Here is a 14582-nt window from a genome sequence, read left to right on the forward strand (position 1 = left end):
GAGCACTGCTTTTCAGAGCCTGTAACCTGACCACTTCCCAGGAAGCCCATAATAGCTGTCATGCTCTAGCTCATGCTTATCATGTGTGAACCACCACTTCTTTGGGTCTTTAATACTAATTAACCAAGCAAATAATAAATTAGATTTAAAGGGAAATCTTTGGGGAGGAAAGAACAGATTTGATTTAATTACAACATATCTTGATTATTTTTTGTATTAATACTGAGAATCTGCACTTAAATAAGTAATCTTTGTCCTGATAATTAAGATCATTTGTCCCTACAGGTTATTTCCTGCTGAAACAGAGGCTGCTGCTGTGTGAAGGTGGAGGGCTGAGCCAGCGAGAGGGAGAGCGGGGAGACAGTTCTCATCACAGCATGGCCCACCTCCCACGCAGGAATGCACCTCCTTCACAACGGCGAAACCTTGCTACTGGTCCCTCCAGGATCACCTGCGACGCCTGCTTTAATGCTGGGAGCATCTGTAAGGGCTCCTGGGGGAGGAAGCCAGTGGGCATGCCAAGGGTCTGGGTTGTTGGGAGAAAAACCTGGAGACTCTTAGAGCAAAGCAGCAGAGCAGGACGTCCACAGAGCTCCTCTTGTCTCCTGTGGTTCCTCTGGCACCTGTGAACTTACAGATGAGCCCCACAGAAATGCCGGGACAGCCCAAATCTCTGTTCCACTGCCCACTGGCAGGTATGACTCTTTCTTGCCTATGAGACTGGAACACTCAAATCCTGCGTGCCTCACCCCTGGTCTTTACTTAGGCAAAGATCCCAGGTGGGAGACATGTAAGTCAAACACAGAAAAGCATTTGAAGTATTCCCATAAAGCCTACACTGACATTCAAGAAATGGTTGGGCAGACCTTCAGCTATCCTTCCTCCTGCATGAAGAGGATGGACTCCATGACCTCTCAAGATCCCTTTCGGAGCTTCCCCTCTGTGTTGATGCTTGCAATTACTGGACCATGCCTGTATTTGCGCTGTTTAACTAGAATGGTGCTTACGTTTTGTAAGGAAATGTGCACCATACAGGCAGTTGTATTATTATTGTTGTTGTTGTTGTTGCTGCTGTTGTTACTGTTATTTCAGTTATTATTCTTAACTTAAGAACTGCTGAAAGATGGATCATGGGTCCTCAGGAATGTGAGTTGTTTTTTCTCAGGGGCTTCAACGACCCAAGCAGTATCTGCCAATGAAGGAGAGGAACAAACCAACCACAGCAGAGAAACTGCTGCAGAACAATCCGAACCTACTAACTGCAGCACCACCAAGTGTCAGCATTGAAAATACCACATATCAGGAAAATGCCAAATTTCTATAGGAACTGCAAGAGCAAACATAAAAAAAAAAAAAATGTTGGCATCTAAATGAGAACAAGTTAATTTTAAAAAAGTTTTTTAAAAGCTGTGTCAGTTTCTGGAACCTGTTTGTCAGGGTAATATTAGCATCTTCAGAAAATAAAATATATTTCCAATCAATAAGAGAATACTTTAAATAGGAATTTAGATTTAAAACTTCTCAACATTTTGAATGGGTCCGTATTTTTTAACTACACATGCACAAGCACACATGCAAGTACTCAGCAGCTGTCGCGTGCTGCAATGTTTGCAAGAGTCAGAGTGGGGATTTGCTTCGCCCAACAGGGACAGGCGCAGCATGAAGCAGCCACCGGCAAATGCTATTTCAGAGAAAATCTTTCTCTTTTCTAGGTGTGTTATATTATTGTAGGTGTGTCAGAGCCTTGTAGACATAGCTTTCTTCTTGTATTAAAGGATTCAATTGTGCCTGAGTCTGAAGAGTCCTATCATCTGGCCACACACTGACGTGCCTGGACACGCCCTCAGGGCTCTGGATCAGAGGAGATGGGGCATTGCCACTGGCTCCAGCAGAGCTAGGTACACGCTTTTGCCTTGTCAACAACTGTCAGGAACTACATATTTATGACACTACCACCTTTTTTTTTTTTTTCAGGATGCAGTAAGCAAAAACAATGACTGATGGCTTTTTTGATTTCCAAGCAATGTGAGATTCTCAGTCCCTTACTGTTATCATTTACCTACAGGTGCCTTTACATGCTACACAAGACAAGCCAGAAAAGTATCCTTCTACTCCTCCAAGCTGGCTGTGCTGGTTGATCCGAGATCAAAACCTTCAGCAGGAGTGGAGAGGCACAGTACTTCCAGGTAAAACAAAGAAACCCTCACAACCCATCTATTTCCATGGTACATTTCAACAGCAAAGCACTAGCTATTTCTTTGTGATTTTCATATCCTAATTTGTCTTGTCTAACTACAGCCACATTCTGCTGTTGGTGCCAGTGCTGGTAGCTGTGCCTGCCCCTGCTGAGCATCTTTTCCTTGGCAGAGCTGGGAGAAGGGGGAGCACCATGTTACCATGGCTTCCCACCCTGCGCTGGCCTGGGGGCTGCTCCAGCTGCCTCGCCGCTGCAGCAGGCTGCTGTAGGAGCACATCCTTGGCCTTCTGATTAATTATGCCACCTCTGGAAATGGGATGTAGGCTCCCAAGTCACTTGTGCAAATCTGAAAATGTTATCATAGCAGTCATGGCCATGGAAAGGAGAGGACTGAAGACAAAGCCCCATCTCAGAATGCTGGGGATGGGCAAGATGAGCTGGAGACCACTGTATTTGGGGCTTTCTTTGGGGGCTCCACTCCATGGATGTCTGTGCAAGCCTGGAAATCACTGGCACCTGCTGATCTGTGTGTGTGTTTTCTGGATGTGGATTCCCCATCCTGCTATTCAGAGACAGGTTCAGGCGTGAATGTGTCAGCTGGCTTCCTGACTGCATGAGGCCAGGGGAAGAGCTCTCTCTCCCTTTATTTCTGATATTCCTGATCATAATTATCCTGATCATGGTTTGCTTAAAATGCAACCATGTAAATGCTTCCTCCTCCAATTAATCCCAGTTCTCCTGGTGATTTGCACAATGATCACATGGCAAATGCCTATAATCACATCACTTGTCCTGCCGAAAGCCCTCAGTGACAAATGGGCAGCCCGTAGCACCCACTACCGAATGCTGTGTCATAGCAAGCTGTTCAATGGGAATGGCTACTAAAACGATCACGTAGACCAAGCACCACCTGCTGCCCAAAAAATTAAGCTCTTTAAATCCATAGCCACCAACTGCAAGCTGACTGCACCAGGCTTCATCTAATAAACCGCTGAAAAGTCTGAAGTAACCTGCAAATAACCTGCTTCTGCAGATTTCCAAACCTTAACACTAGTTCTGACCGAACCCCAGAAATTCATGGCTGCTTTGAAGCATAAGGCATTCAGACCTACCGGTACTTACCCTGTGTGGGCTTTGAAACGTGTAGCACTGCCTTCTACTCCATAAACAAACATGAGCCCTTAAATAGATAAGATAAAATGTTGCTTAAGCTACCCCAAAATTAAGAACATCACACCAGCTTCTCCTCACTTCAGCTTGGTATTTACTTGTATGGCTACCAGAAAGCAAACCTTGACCCCAACTTTCAGAAGAGCTATCCAAAACTTCAGGGTGAAACCTTCACTTCCTACCAGCTCTTACTCATCTTTGAGGAGACCTTGCAAGAACACAAGATAAATCTGCTCTTGCAATACTTGGTCTCTCACACTCTTCTGTAGCCTTCACAAAAGCACATCAACACTATTCCCTCCAGCCCCCAAAATTAAGAATCAGGCATCCACATTCATAAGACCAGTCCCCAAAAGGCCTCACTGCAACTCTGCCAAACACAGCAAGAAAGATACCTCTGTAAACCTTACTTTTCCAACTCCTAGCGTTACACTTGCTCTTGGCCTTCAAGAAATTTCAAGGCCACCTACAGTTCCTGCAAATCAAGACATTCAAATTCAGCCGTGACCTTGCCTCAGAGTATCCTACAGACCAGAGAAGGAAATATGCTTGCCAGAATTGCATGTGCCCCTAATCCTACCTGTAAATGTCACCCTGTAAGAGGGAGCACAAGACTTGCCTGGAAGTTAAGAATAAAGGCATTTGAATCCCTTCCTATGGGACTGTCTTGGAGGACCTCTCAAGTCACCACAGGAAACTTTTGCTGGGATCTGGTTTTCCTAAACGTAACCCAAACTGCTTTGTTGCTCAGGTAGTTCGCATAAGGCCATTAAATGCCTCCAAACATATGTTCCCGTTATCTCAGGCACCCTTACCACCTATAATGGAAAAGATGCTTCCAAATTACCTTTTCCAAAGCCTAAACTGAGTTGTAACTGTCAGTCTGCAAGAGCTCGAACACCTGCAGCTCCTCCAAATGTAACAAGGCAACCCTATATGACTGTCCCAGCCTCCTCGCTTTGCAAAATCCAGCAGAAAACCAGCTTCTTCAACACTTATTTTCCTAGATCCTAAACTTAATGTTAACCACAATCCCCACTTCAGATTTAAGAAACCAAATCTTACAAGTGCAGTGGTTCTCAGGGCCAGTTTACTGCTTATCTCTGAGAAAGCTGTGAAACGCGGGAAGAAAGCTGGCCCCTGCCCCCAGACCGCACTTTCCAACTTTGCGCTCACCTTTCCCGGTTCACACCGCCCCAAGCCCAGACACTGGCATTTTCTGGAGCGCTCTGGAGCGGCCGCCGTGCGCGCTGCTGCCGGGGCAGGGCCGCCGTGCGCGCGGGGGGGCTGTCTCAGGGCTCCAGACCGTGTTTCTAAACCGGCGGGTGTCCCTCGGGGGCGCGGGGCCGGGCCGGGCTCAGCCCGCCTGCCGGCCGGTTCCCCGCTACCGGGAGATGGAGCTGCGCGCTCGGCTATGCCCGCCCGCCGCTGCCCGCCGCCCGCTGCCCGCCGCCCGCTCCCCGCGGCCCGCTCCGCGCCGGCGCTCGGTCCCGGTCCCACAGGTGCGATGCCGAAGCGCCAGGACCCGAATCTGAGCGCACCGCCATTGCCTGACGCGACCTGGCGCTCCGCGGGGTCCAGGCGCGGTGGCCGCGGCAGCAGCTGGGCGGCCCCGGCCGGTCCGTGCCGCCGCCGCCCCGCCAGCAGCAGGGCTGCGCGCCGCCAGAGCCGAGCCGCAGGTGGAGGATGCTGAAAATGCCGCTCTCGGTTGATGATCATCTGGAAAAGAAGGGGAAATTTAGCAAGGGAAACGGAGACCAACACAGTTCTTACGTGATGACAGCAAAGAAACAAAATGGGATATTCAAATGTGACGAAAACCGCCAAGTTTCTCCAAAAATATATTGAGATTGATTTTTTTCAAGAGGCATGCTATACAAAATGCAAGGTGCTGAAGTCATTTACTAAGTCAAACATTCAGGCGCAATACCCTAACCAAACATCAACATCATATGCAAAAACAATCTTAAAACAAACAAACAAACAAAAAAACCCACCAACACTTGAAAAATGAAAGCTACATGTGAAAAATCATAAAAGTATTTCACTGAGGTGTGAATTAAAATTTAAATGAAGCCAGAAGAAAACTAGATGTCTTCCTAGAGCACAGGGAAAGCCCCAAACAAGAATAGGTTACGTACAAGAAATGAGTAACAGGGGGACAACTGGAGTATTGTGCTTAATGTAATTAACATTAGTGCTTACTGGTAACAGTTAATAGTCCTATACCATCCCAGATCCCAAAAGAAAGCCTGGTCAAGGATGCATCAAAAGACATGAAGTGAACCCTGAGGCTTAAGTGCCATTTGGATCATGCTGAAGACATTTTCATCAGTCTCCACAAGAAGCTACAGCTATTGGAGAAAAAGAGATGAAAAAGTCTCCATCTTGTGATCTCTACATCTTGTGTAATAACTACCCTTTTCCATCAAAATTTTACATGGTTAATTTATTCTTGTCTGATAATAAATAAAACCATACAAAATTATGGTTAATTTCTTCTTGTCTAACTGTTACTGACTGAAGAATCTACACCCCTTCTGCCATCATTCAACAGTAGGAACCTATCTGAAATCACTGCTTTGCATTTTAAGACAGGAATCTGCTTTTACTGAAATTCAGCATGAAGCCAAAGAAATCTTTAATATTTACCAGGTATGATTTTAAAAGGTAAAAATGTTCATGTCACCAGAAAATCCTTTGTATATTTTACTAAAATATTAAAAATATGTTTCCACATGAAGTTGCAGAATTGCCTTTTTTCAGTCAGAAGTACAGCTCGAATGAAAGCGACCTGATTGTCCAGTCAGGAAACAGCACTTACAGATAATAATTGCCAGCAAAACACTTTTTTCTCATAAAGACTTGTATTTGAAAGCTTAGCAATGTTATATTTTGGTAAGAGGACTTAAGTAAATGGTAACATGCCTGTAGGTAATAGCCAAACTAAGACAGCATTCACTAGATGTGATGGTGGGATGACTTTTAGCCTCTTCATCATCATACTTGAGAACAAAATTATAAAAAAGAAAAGAAGTTTTTCCTAAAAGAAAAAGTTACACAGAAGAGGTACTTTTTCAATTATTTTATATTCAGAAACTCAAAGCTAGTTTGTGAACCTGATTTTTCCTCTTCCTAGAGCCTATCTGTAGGACAGGTTCTTTCAGTGACATCTGGTAGGCATGATCATCAGGAAGGCCATGGCACTGAAGCTGATGTAGGGGTGAGGAGATGAAATGTCATCACAGATATTTATTTCTGACAAATTATAAAACAGAATTGCATCAGTCTAGTGTCATTATTTTTACAGATTTTTTTTCTGCATATGATTTGTATTGTTTGTACCATGCATTGTTATCCTTCGATACATACACATACACAGATACATTCATGTTTACAATATGTGAGAAAGATTTTCATTCAAATATACATGAAAATAGTTTTTAAGGGGAGCTAGCTTGCTTATTTTTGCCATCTAATAAATATTTGCATTATTTAGTATACAATAAAAGGACATCCCCTTCCTCTCTGACATGAAAAACAATTTTTGCAGAGAGGAGGGGAAAAGGGCCTTTATCGTCACCTTATTTGCTGACTTTACAGCAACATTTCTGATCCATCTTCAAGGATATATGTGCTGAGATGAGCTAAAGATGAAGGTGGAGAGAAAGAGAAACTTGTGCTCAGATATTGCTGCAATTCCACAGCAGAAATGAGTGTCCATAGACAGAATCCTTCTCCCACATACGGATAGTACAATCCTGGGTGACAAACAAAGGAGACCATTCAGGAGGCACCGATGCTACTGCTGGGAGCTTCAATGGCCCCTGCAGACCCTGGAGCACAGTGGTGTGCATATTTTAATTGTGCAAGGCAACTGGCAGCTGATATAAATTGGAGACATTCTTCATCTTCTCTAATTTATTTGAAAGTTGATTGAGAATGCAGTAGGTAAATGAGCAGGGAAATGGCTTTAAGTTACCTTGTTTTGTTGCCTCCCCCACTCCTCCCACTCATCTGCACAGCACTGCCCCCATCGCCATTCATCTCCCCACCACAGCAGGAATGTGCCTAAGTCAACTTCTGTATAGAAGTTGTGCTCCATTTCTTTTCTGTGGCCTGTATAAAGCAAATTATTTGGTCAAACCTATTTTTTTAACTTCATTTCATATTCTAATATCTGTATTTCATTGAAGGATTCTTTTCAGTCCCTTGCAAACTATCTCACATCATGGTCAAGAACATGATCCACAATTTGCATCTTAACACAAAGAAATGTCCTGCAGCACATGCAGGACAACCCAGGGCTCAGGCTCAGCCAGCATGGGTTTATGAAAGGCAGGTCCTGCTTGATGAACCCGATCTCCTTCTATGACAAGATGACCCACCTAGCGGATGAGGGAAAGGCTGTGGGTGTTGTCTACCTGGAACTTAGTAAAGCCTTTGACCTCAGTAAAGCCTTTTTAAGGGGAGTTAGGTCCAGCTGGTGGCCAGTCACAAGCGGTGTTCCCCAGGGCTCGGTGCTGGGGCCAGCTCTGTTTAATGTCTTTACCAACGATCTGGACGAGGGGATTGAGCCCACCCTCACTATGTTTGCAGGCGATACCAAGTTGGGTGGGAGTGTTGATCTGCTGGAGGGCAGGAAGGCTCTGCAGGGGGATCTGGACAGGCTGGACCGATGGGCTGAGGCCAGTTGTATGAAGTTCGTTCAACAGGGAGAAGAGCCGGGTCCTACACTTGCGGCACAACAACCCCACACAATGCTACAGGCTTGGGGAAAAGTGGCTGGAAAGGACCTGGGGGTGCTGGTTGATGGCCAGCTGCACATGAGCCAGCAGTGTGCCCAGGTGGCCAAGGTGGCCAACAGCATCCTGGCTTGTATCTGAAACAGTGTGGCCAGCAGGGCCAGGGAAGTGATTGTCCCCCTGTACTCGGCACTGGTGAGGCCCCACCTCAAGTCCTGTGTTCACTTTTGGGCCCCTCACTAGAAGAGTGATGCAGAGGTGCTGGAGCATGTCCAGAGAAGGGCGATGTCGATGGTGAAGGGTCTGGAGCACAAGTCTGATGAGGAGCGGCTCAGGGAACTGGGGGTGCTTTAGTCAGGAAAAAAGGAGAAGCCTCAAGGGGGACCTTATTTGTCTCTACAGCTACCTGCAAGGAGGCTGTAGGCAGGTGGGGGTCTGTCTCCTCTCCCTGATAACAAGTGACAGGACAAGAGGAAACGGCCTCAAGTTGCACCAGGGGAGGTTTAGGTTGGATAGTAGGAAAAATGTCTTCATTGAAAGGGTGGTCAAGCATTGCAGCAGGCTGCCCAGGGAGGTGTTGGAATCACCATCCCTGGAGGTGTTTAAAAAACACATAGATATAGCGCTTAGCAACATGGTTTAGTGATGGACTTGGCAGTCCTGAGTTATTGGTTGTACCTCATGATCTCAACGGTCTTTTCCAACATTAATGATTCAATGGTTCTATCATTCTATGATTTTATGATTCTATGAATGAAGATGTGTTCTCTTGCTGTTAACTGGAAATACAACAAAAAAAAGCTTTGTTTAAGTTCATTTTGTTTGACATAAGTTTTCCTTAACAATTCCAGCCATTTAAAGGAAAGAGGTTTTCTTCTGTTTATAGAAAGGATTCCTAGAAGGTACTAAATTTTGTCATCCAATAAATGTTAGCATTAAGGTTGTTAAAAACATGACTCTGATGGTTAAAAGTGATTGCATATTGGTCATGTTAGCTGTACCTTGGAAGGAGAAGTTATCTGCAGAGAGGCAAGAAATCCTGTGTCACCGGTGATGGATCCTGAATGCCACCTTCTCTGAGTCTGATACTGACCCTTGCACATTTCTTTCCGAAATACCGCTTAGTGAATCTTTTTACAGAAACGCCTCCAACCTGGTGTGAAAGACCATCAGTATCTCGCTGGGTATTTTCTTCCCCATGGAGCTTGCTAGGTTATTTCCTGACTAAAGCAATGCTGTCGCCCAGATGAATGAAAGCTACCATCTCTTCAAACTGAGAATGTAGATCTAAGCAGACCCGTGAGTCTGTTTTGCAGACTGAACTAACACAGGTAACACATGAGGGTGAGCTGGGAGTGAGAAGGAAACACGTTGCAGATGGACAGTGCAGTGGGAAGGAGGACATGGGCTTAAGCCATCCAGGGAGACTTCAGCCTCGCTGGAGACATCTCAAGGATCAGTTGTTGAGAGATACAGACAAGGATAGGCAGGAATTCCCTTCTGTCACTGGCTGACTCCTACAAAGCTAGAAACCAGGAGAAAGATGGGATAATGTAAACATAATAACACAGTGTTCCTGGACTGGAGCAGATCAAAGGTTCATCTAGCCTGTTAATCATGTTTTCAGCAGGTCCATCCTGGATGGTTTAGAAAGGAGGAGAAAATGGTGCAGTTCCACCAGACGTGATGGCTCAGTGCAGTACTTCATGGCAGCAGAAAAAGCGAGGGTCTCCTCCCACTCACTCCTCCCCTCTCTCCCTGTCTGTATTCTGCTCCTGGCTGCACATTCCTGTCCCTTACCCTGCACATGTGAAGGTGTTTGTTAGGTCTTCCATGAGCCAATGTCACATGTTCAGTGACACGGATTTTTCTAACCTAAAGGCATCAGATCTGGTTCAGGAGATGGAGCAATTACACCGACCAGAGCAAAGGGAAGAGAGAAATAAAGAAGGAGGCAGAAGGAGTGTGCCCTCCTACCTTGAGCAGCAGCAAGCTGTTACATTTACCTGACTGCACATGAAAAGGCAGCAAAACTGGTGTTTATCTGGTTCAAAAGCTTGGTGAGATAATGCCCCGCTGGCTCTGTGGATTTGTGAGCTAGAAGATGTTGAAGCAATCACACCAGTTTTACTGAGATCCCTCATGTGCTTGACACTAAACACTGTCACATTCTGGCTGGTTTTCTCAGGATGAAGTGGGAATAAAACCATGCTGCTGACGGACGGGCAGCCCGGCTCTGCGGCACTGCTGCTTCCCGTTCACAGCTCTTGCACACATCTGTTCACATCAGCTAGTGAATGAGCTGCCCTAAAATTTCAACAGATAATTTGAAATGAAGGCAATCCAAGAAACTTGTAACCACTTGTGGATATACAGAAGAAAGATGCTACAAATTAAATTATCTTTGAAATTGATTATATGCCTGACACCAACAAAAATTGCCAAAGGTCTATAATAATATCTGCATTTTAATCTTTCAAGAATAATTTATTATATTAATACGAATTTCTCAGAGGTAGAGATTCTTGCTGTTGTGAATCTTGAACCTGTAGTTAAAAAACAAAAAAACCCAACAACAAAACAAAACAAAAAAACCCCAAACAGTTGAGAGTTGCTTTTGAATTCTGGAAGGATTTTATTTTTTTAAAATGAGATTTCTCCCTCTAAATCAACATAAAAATGGACAACTTTAATCTTTAATTTTTTTCTGGAAGGAACATGTAGTCCTTCAATTTATTGATAGCTTTGCAGAGCACCAGTCTACCTAGAGTTGACATGGATACAGAAGAAGAACTACAGGTGATAGTTTAAAATAGAACTTTAAAAAATACATTTTAACAGTATACGCTGTATTTCTGCTTCCACCAACACTTAGTCAATTTTAAAAGATGCTAGGTCTCATTCTCCATTGCCTGGCTGTTGATTTTGAGTTTTTCTGTATTACCAAAAAGATTCTGCCAAATATCACAGTGTGAAGTGCCAGGATAAATGTATGGAAATGCGAAAATCTGCAATTTTTTTTTGAAAGTTTTTTTCTGCTGCTTTATATCTCATACTGTCAAATACAGCTCTGCAAGCCACCTGAAGAGAGACCAGGTGAGAATTCCCCACTCGCATCAGGAGGGCAGGTTTTAACACCTCCTTTCAACGGTGACTGAGCTCTGCAAAGCAGCAGAGAGGATGGTTATTTACGTGTTCTTGTACAAGTGAACATAAACAAGTGGATGCGCTAGCAAACTGACAATAGACTACTAACAAAGGGCCAGATGCTCTTATCCTCTTACAAGGGTGAAGATGGACAAAATGAGTAAATATTTATATTATCATATATTTATATTATCATAGTGGCATGTAACTGGAGCTCAGTTGTGGAGGAAACACCGATTTGCCAGCATGTTCCTCCTCTCTTGGGAATCTACATGAACCAAGCAAAGGTTCAGCAGTGAGAAAATAATTCTCGCAGAAGGCTGATGAGAAAGCTACAGGTTTGCAGGACATACTTTTTTGTGGGCTTGGATGATGACTAGCAAAGAGCATTGTTTTCCTGGGCAAGAGCCACCACTGATGAATACAAAAGGTTTACTTGGGCACATGAGAGAACGTGGCTTCAGCCCCAGCACCTCAGAAATATTCTCTCCTAGAGCCTTGGGCTAAAGCTCTGTGTCCAGGACTTCTCCCTGCAAGATGACTCCAGCCAGAACATCCTTAGCTATTGTGTCATGGGTTGCTCATGCCAGAACTCCACTAAGGCCAGTCTTCCTCCAAAGGGCACCTGTCAGGCTACAACGTGTAGAACATCCCTCACCTACTTTTTTTTCCCAGCTTGTCCGCCCTTCTCCCAGAGTTACTTCAAGTCAATGGCCACCAGTTGTCCTACACTGAGCACCTGAAGGAGGCTTGCAAGCCCCAAGTGCTTGGAGCCTTGCATCTTCTACTGAAAGACCACAGAAAGTTAATTATGCACAATAACTTACAATAAAATATTTTGTATTTCAGACATACTTTTGATCTTAATGAATGAATCTTAATGAACTTGCCTTTGAGAGTCCTTAAAATGTGACTGCAGGCTATTTCTCAGTCCTAGGGCCTTAATACGTCCATAGCTCATTTAGGTGAATGCTAAGATTGCCCCCAGCCAATGGAGGGCAATCGAACCACACTCTCTGCAGGAACTGGGAGAACAAAGATGCTTTCTGGATGACAAGATGTTACCTCTTTGGTTCATCTCAGGAGGGTAATGAAGCAAAGTGTGTTATCTGATGCTTGCCCTGTTCTTTGTGGTTAAGAGGTTGAGACACCACCTTGAGACACAGAAAGAGCACACCATGTCTCAGCGAAGTGCTGGGAAAGCACACTCATAGCTGGGATGATTAGCATCCCAGGAGCATCTCTGAAAAGCAGTCATATGCGGCAACACACGCTCTTGGGCATTTTCTACACTATGTGAAATACCAGTGGCTATCATGGGGGTAAACTGTGAGCGATGACAGGAATGGTGGAAGAAGGTAAGCACTCAAATGTGGTGCTGCATAAAATGAAGAATATTCCCGTATACACTTAAAATACCTAGCAAGAGTTTCAGTGGATGGCTTTTGTTCTACAGCTGCAGAGGTTACACTGCACTGTGATGGGAAAATGATTCTCCATCATGCCCCGCTCACTGCGGAGCACTTAAAGCACAGACCCAGGTGTGAACTCACTCCAAGAGGTAAAAACAAAGCCGCATTATGTAATAAGATTTAATGATTATTTGAATCTCTTTTTCCATCCCTGTGGATCATTGATTTAACCTTCCTTGTTTTGTTCTTGGGATATTGCTAAAACAAGTAACCATGTTCTGAAATTAATCAGGATCCTTTTTTTGTATAACCCTGTAAGAGCGTTTCGACTTTTGCTTTCTCTCTTCAATAAAGGAACACTAACAGAACCGGTATCTTTGCCAGGAACTGCAAAGTATTAGCAAAATGTTCAGATTGCACAGCCACAGGGAACAAACACGTAAGCTATTACGTGCATAGTGTGGGGTTCAACCATTATTACCCCTCAGAGGAAAACAAAAGCAGACCTTTTAAAGCCACCACTAAGGAGATTTCTATTTAGAGAATATGCAATAACTCATATTGAGACAAGATTTTAATCTCAGCAAAGCTTTGGATAATCTGCTGGCACCTGTGTTTGCTGCTCTTCCACCCCATTGCACTGCTTAGACTGAGGGCCAAAGGCCGTATCCTGCACGCTTGTTTGTGGCCGTGTCCTGCTCACGTGAGTGGGAGTCTTGGTCAGGAGAGAGGCAAAAGTTTCTCAGGATCTGCCCCCAAATGTGTCACCTATGATTAAATGGCACCAGTGTCGTCATCTTTTATATTTCCTTTGAAGCCTCCCGTTCTTTTTGCCAAGTACTGCACTAGTCGACACCATTTGTTGTGGTATGTATCATACCTATACATTATGCTGGCTTGCTTAAGGAAAGGGTATGAAACACAGACAACTCTGTCTGAGGGAAACAGGTAGAAAGGTATTATCTAGGATGATTTTTGAAATGACTGGGAAAGGTTTTTCACATGTAGATCTAAGCCACTGGACACATCAGCTTGTGTATGCTCTGGAGAAATTTTTATCGTGGTTTCATGATACAAGCAAGCAGGGACGTTTTTGGTACAGCGTTGATACCGCTATGAATACTGTGGAGTCCTGTTGCTGCTGAGGCCTCTGTACCCAACTGAGACATGAACTCCAGTTAACAAGTGTCACGTTTGTAAGAGTTCAGTCTCTGCAGTTCAAGGAAAGAGAAACAAATACAAAGAAACCCAAAACTGGGTTTATGCATGATAATTTGGGCACGCAGTGAACAGTGCTGTAAGAGCAGATTGCGTGGCTAGGCATAGGAAAAAAAGAAACAAAATTAGATCAGATGTGTCTGATATAGATTTCATCCCCTTACAACTGAGCATTATTCGTTTGAAAGGGTTAAAAATAACATCACATTTCTCTCCTTTGGTTCTGTGATTCATGCTTCCCATTTTAAAGTCTACACCCTGTGAAGAAGAGAACATTATCAAGGAAAGGAAAGAGGCTTGCCAGGGACAGAAGGTAATTTCCCGTAGCAGGTGTGTACAGCAGGTGGTACACAGTGTACCTGCAACGAAAAGGTAGATTTAGGCTAAGATTTTATTTAATATGGAAAACTTATTGCATCCTGAGCCACTACTGGGGACGTGCCAAAAATCGTGTCTGCAGCATGATTTATTACGTGAAAATACCACCGAACTAATCAGTGGAGTTACTAATTAATACAAATCTGCATTTTTGCATAAGCAATTAGTGCAAAGAGAGTGCAATGAAAGAGGAAGTTTGACTCATTTAATCTCAGTGTCTATTCAAGCGGAAAGACCCACTAGGGCAAGGCGCTAGGATCTACATTTGGAATTTTTTTTTTCCTTTTGATTAGTTAAAGGAACTAAAAGGTCAAA

This window comes from Falco punctatus (genome assembly GCF_963210335.1).
Source record: "Falco punctatus genome assembly, chromosome: 8".
In the NCBI taxonomy this organism is placed as follows: Eukaryota; Metazoa; Chordata; class Aves; order Falconiformes; family Falconidae; genus Falco; species Falco punctatus.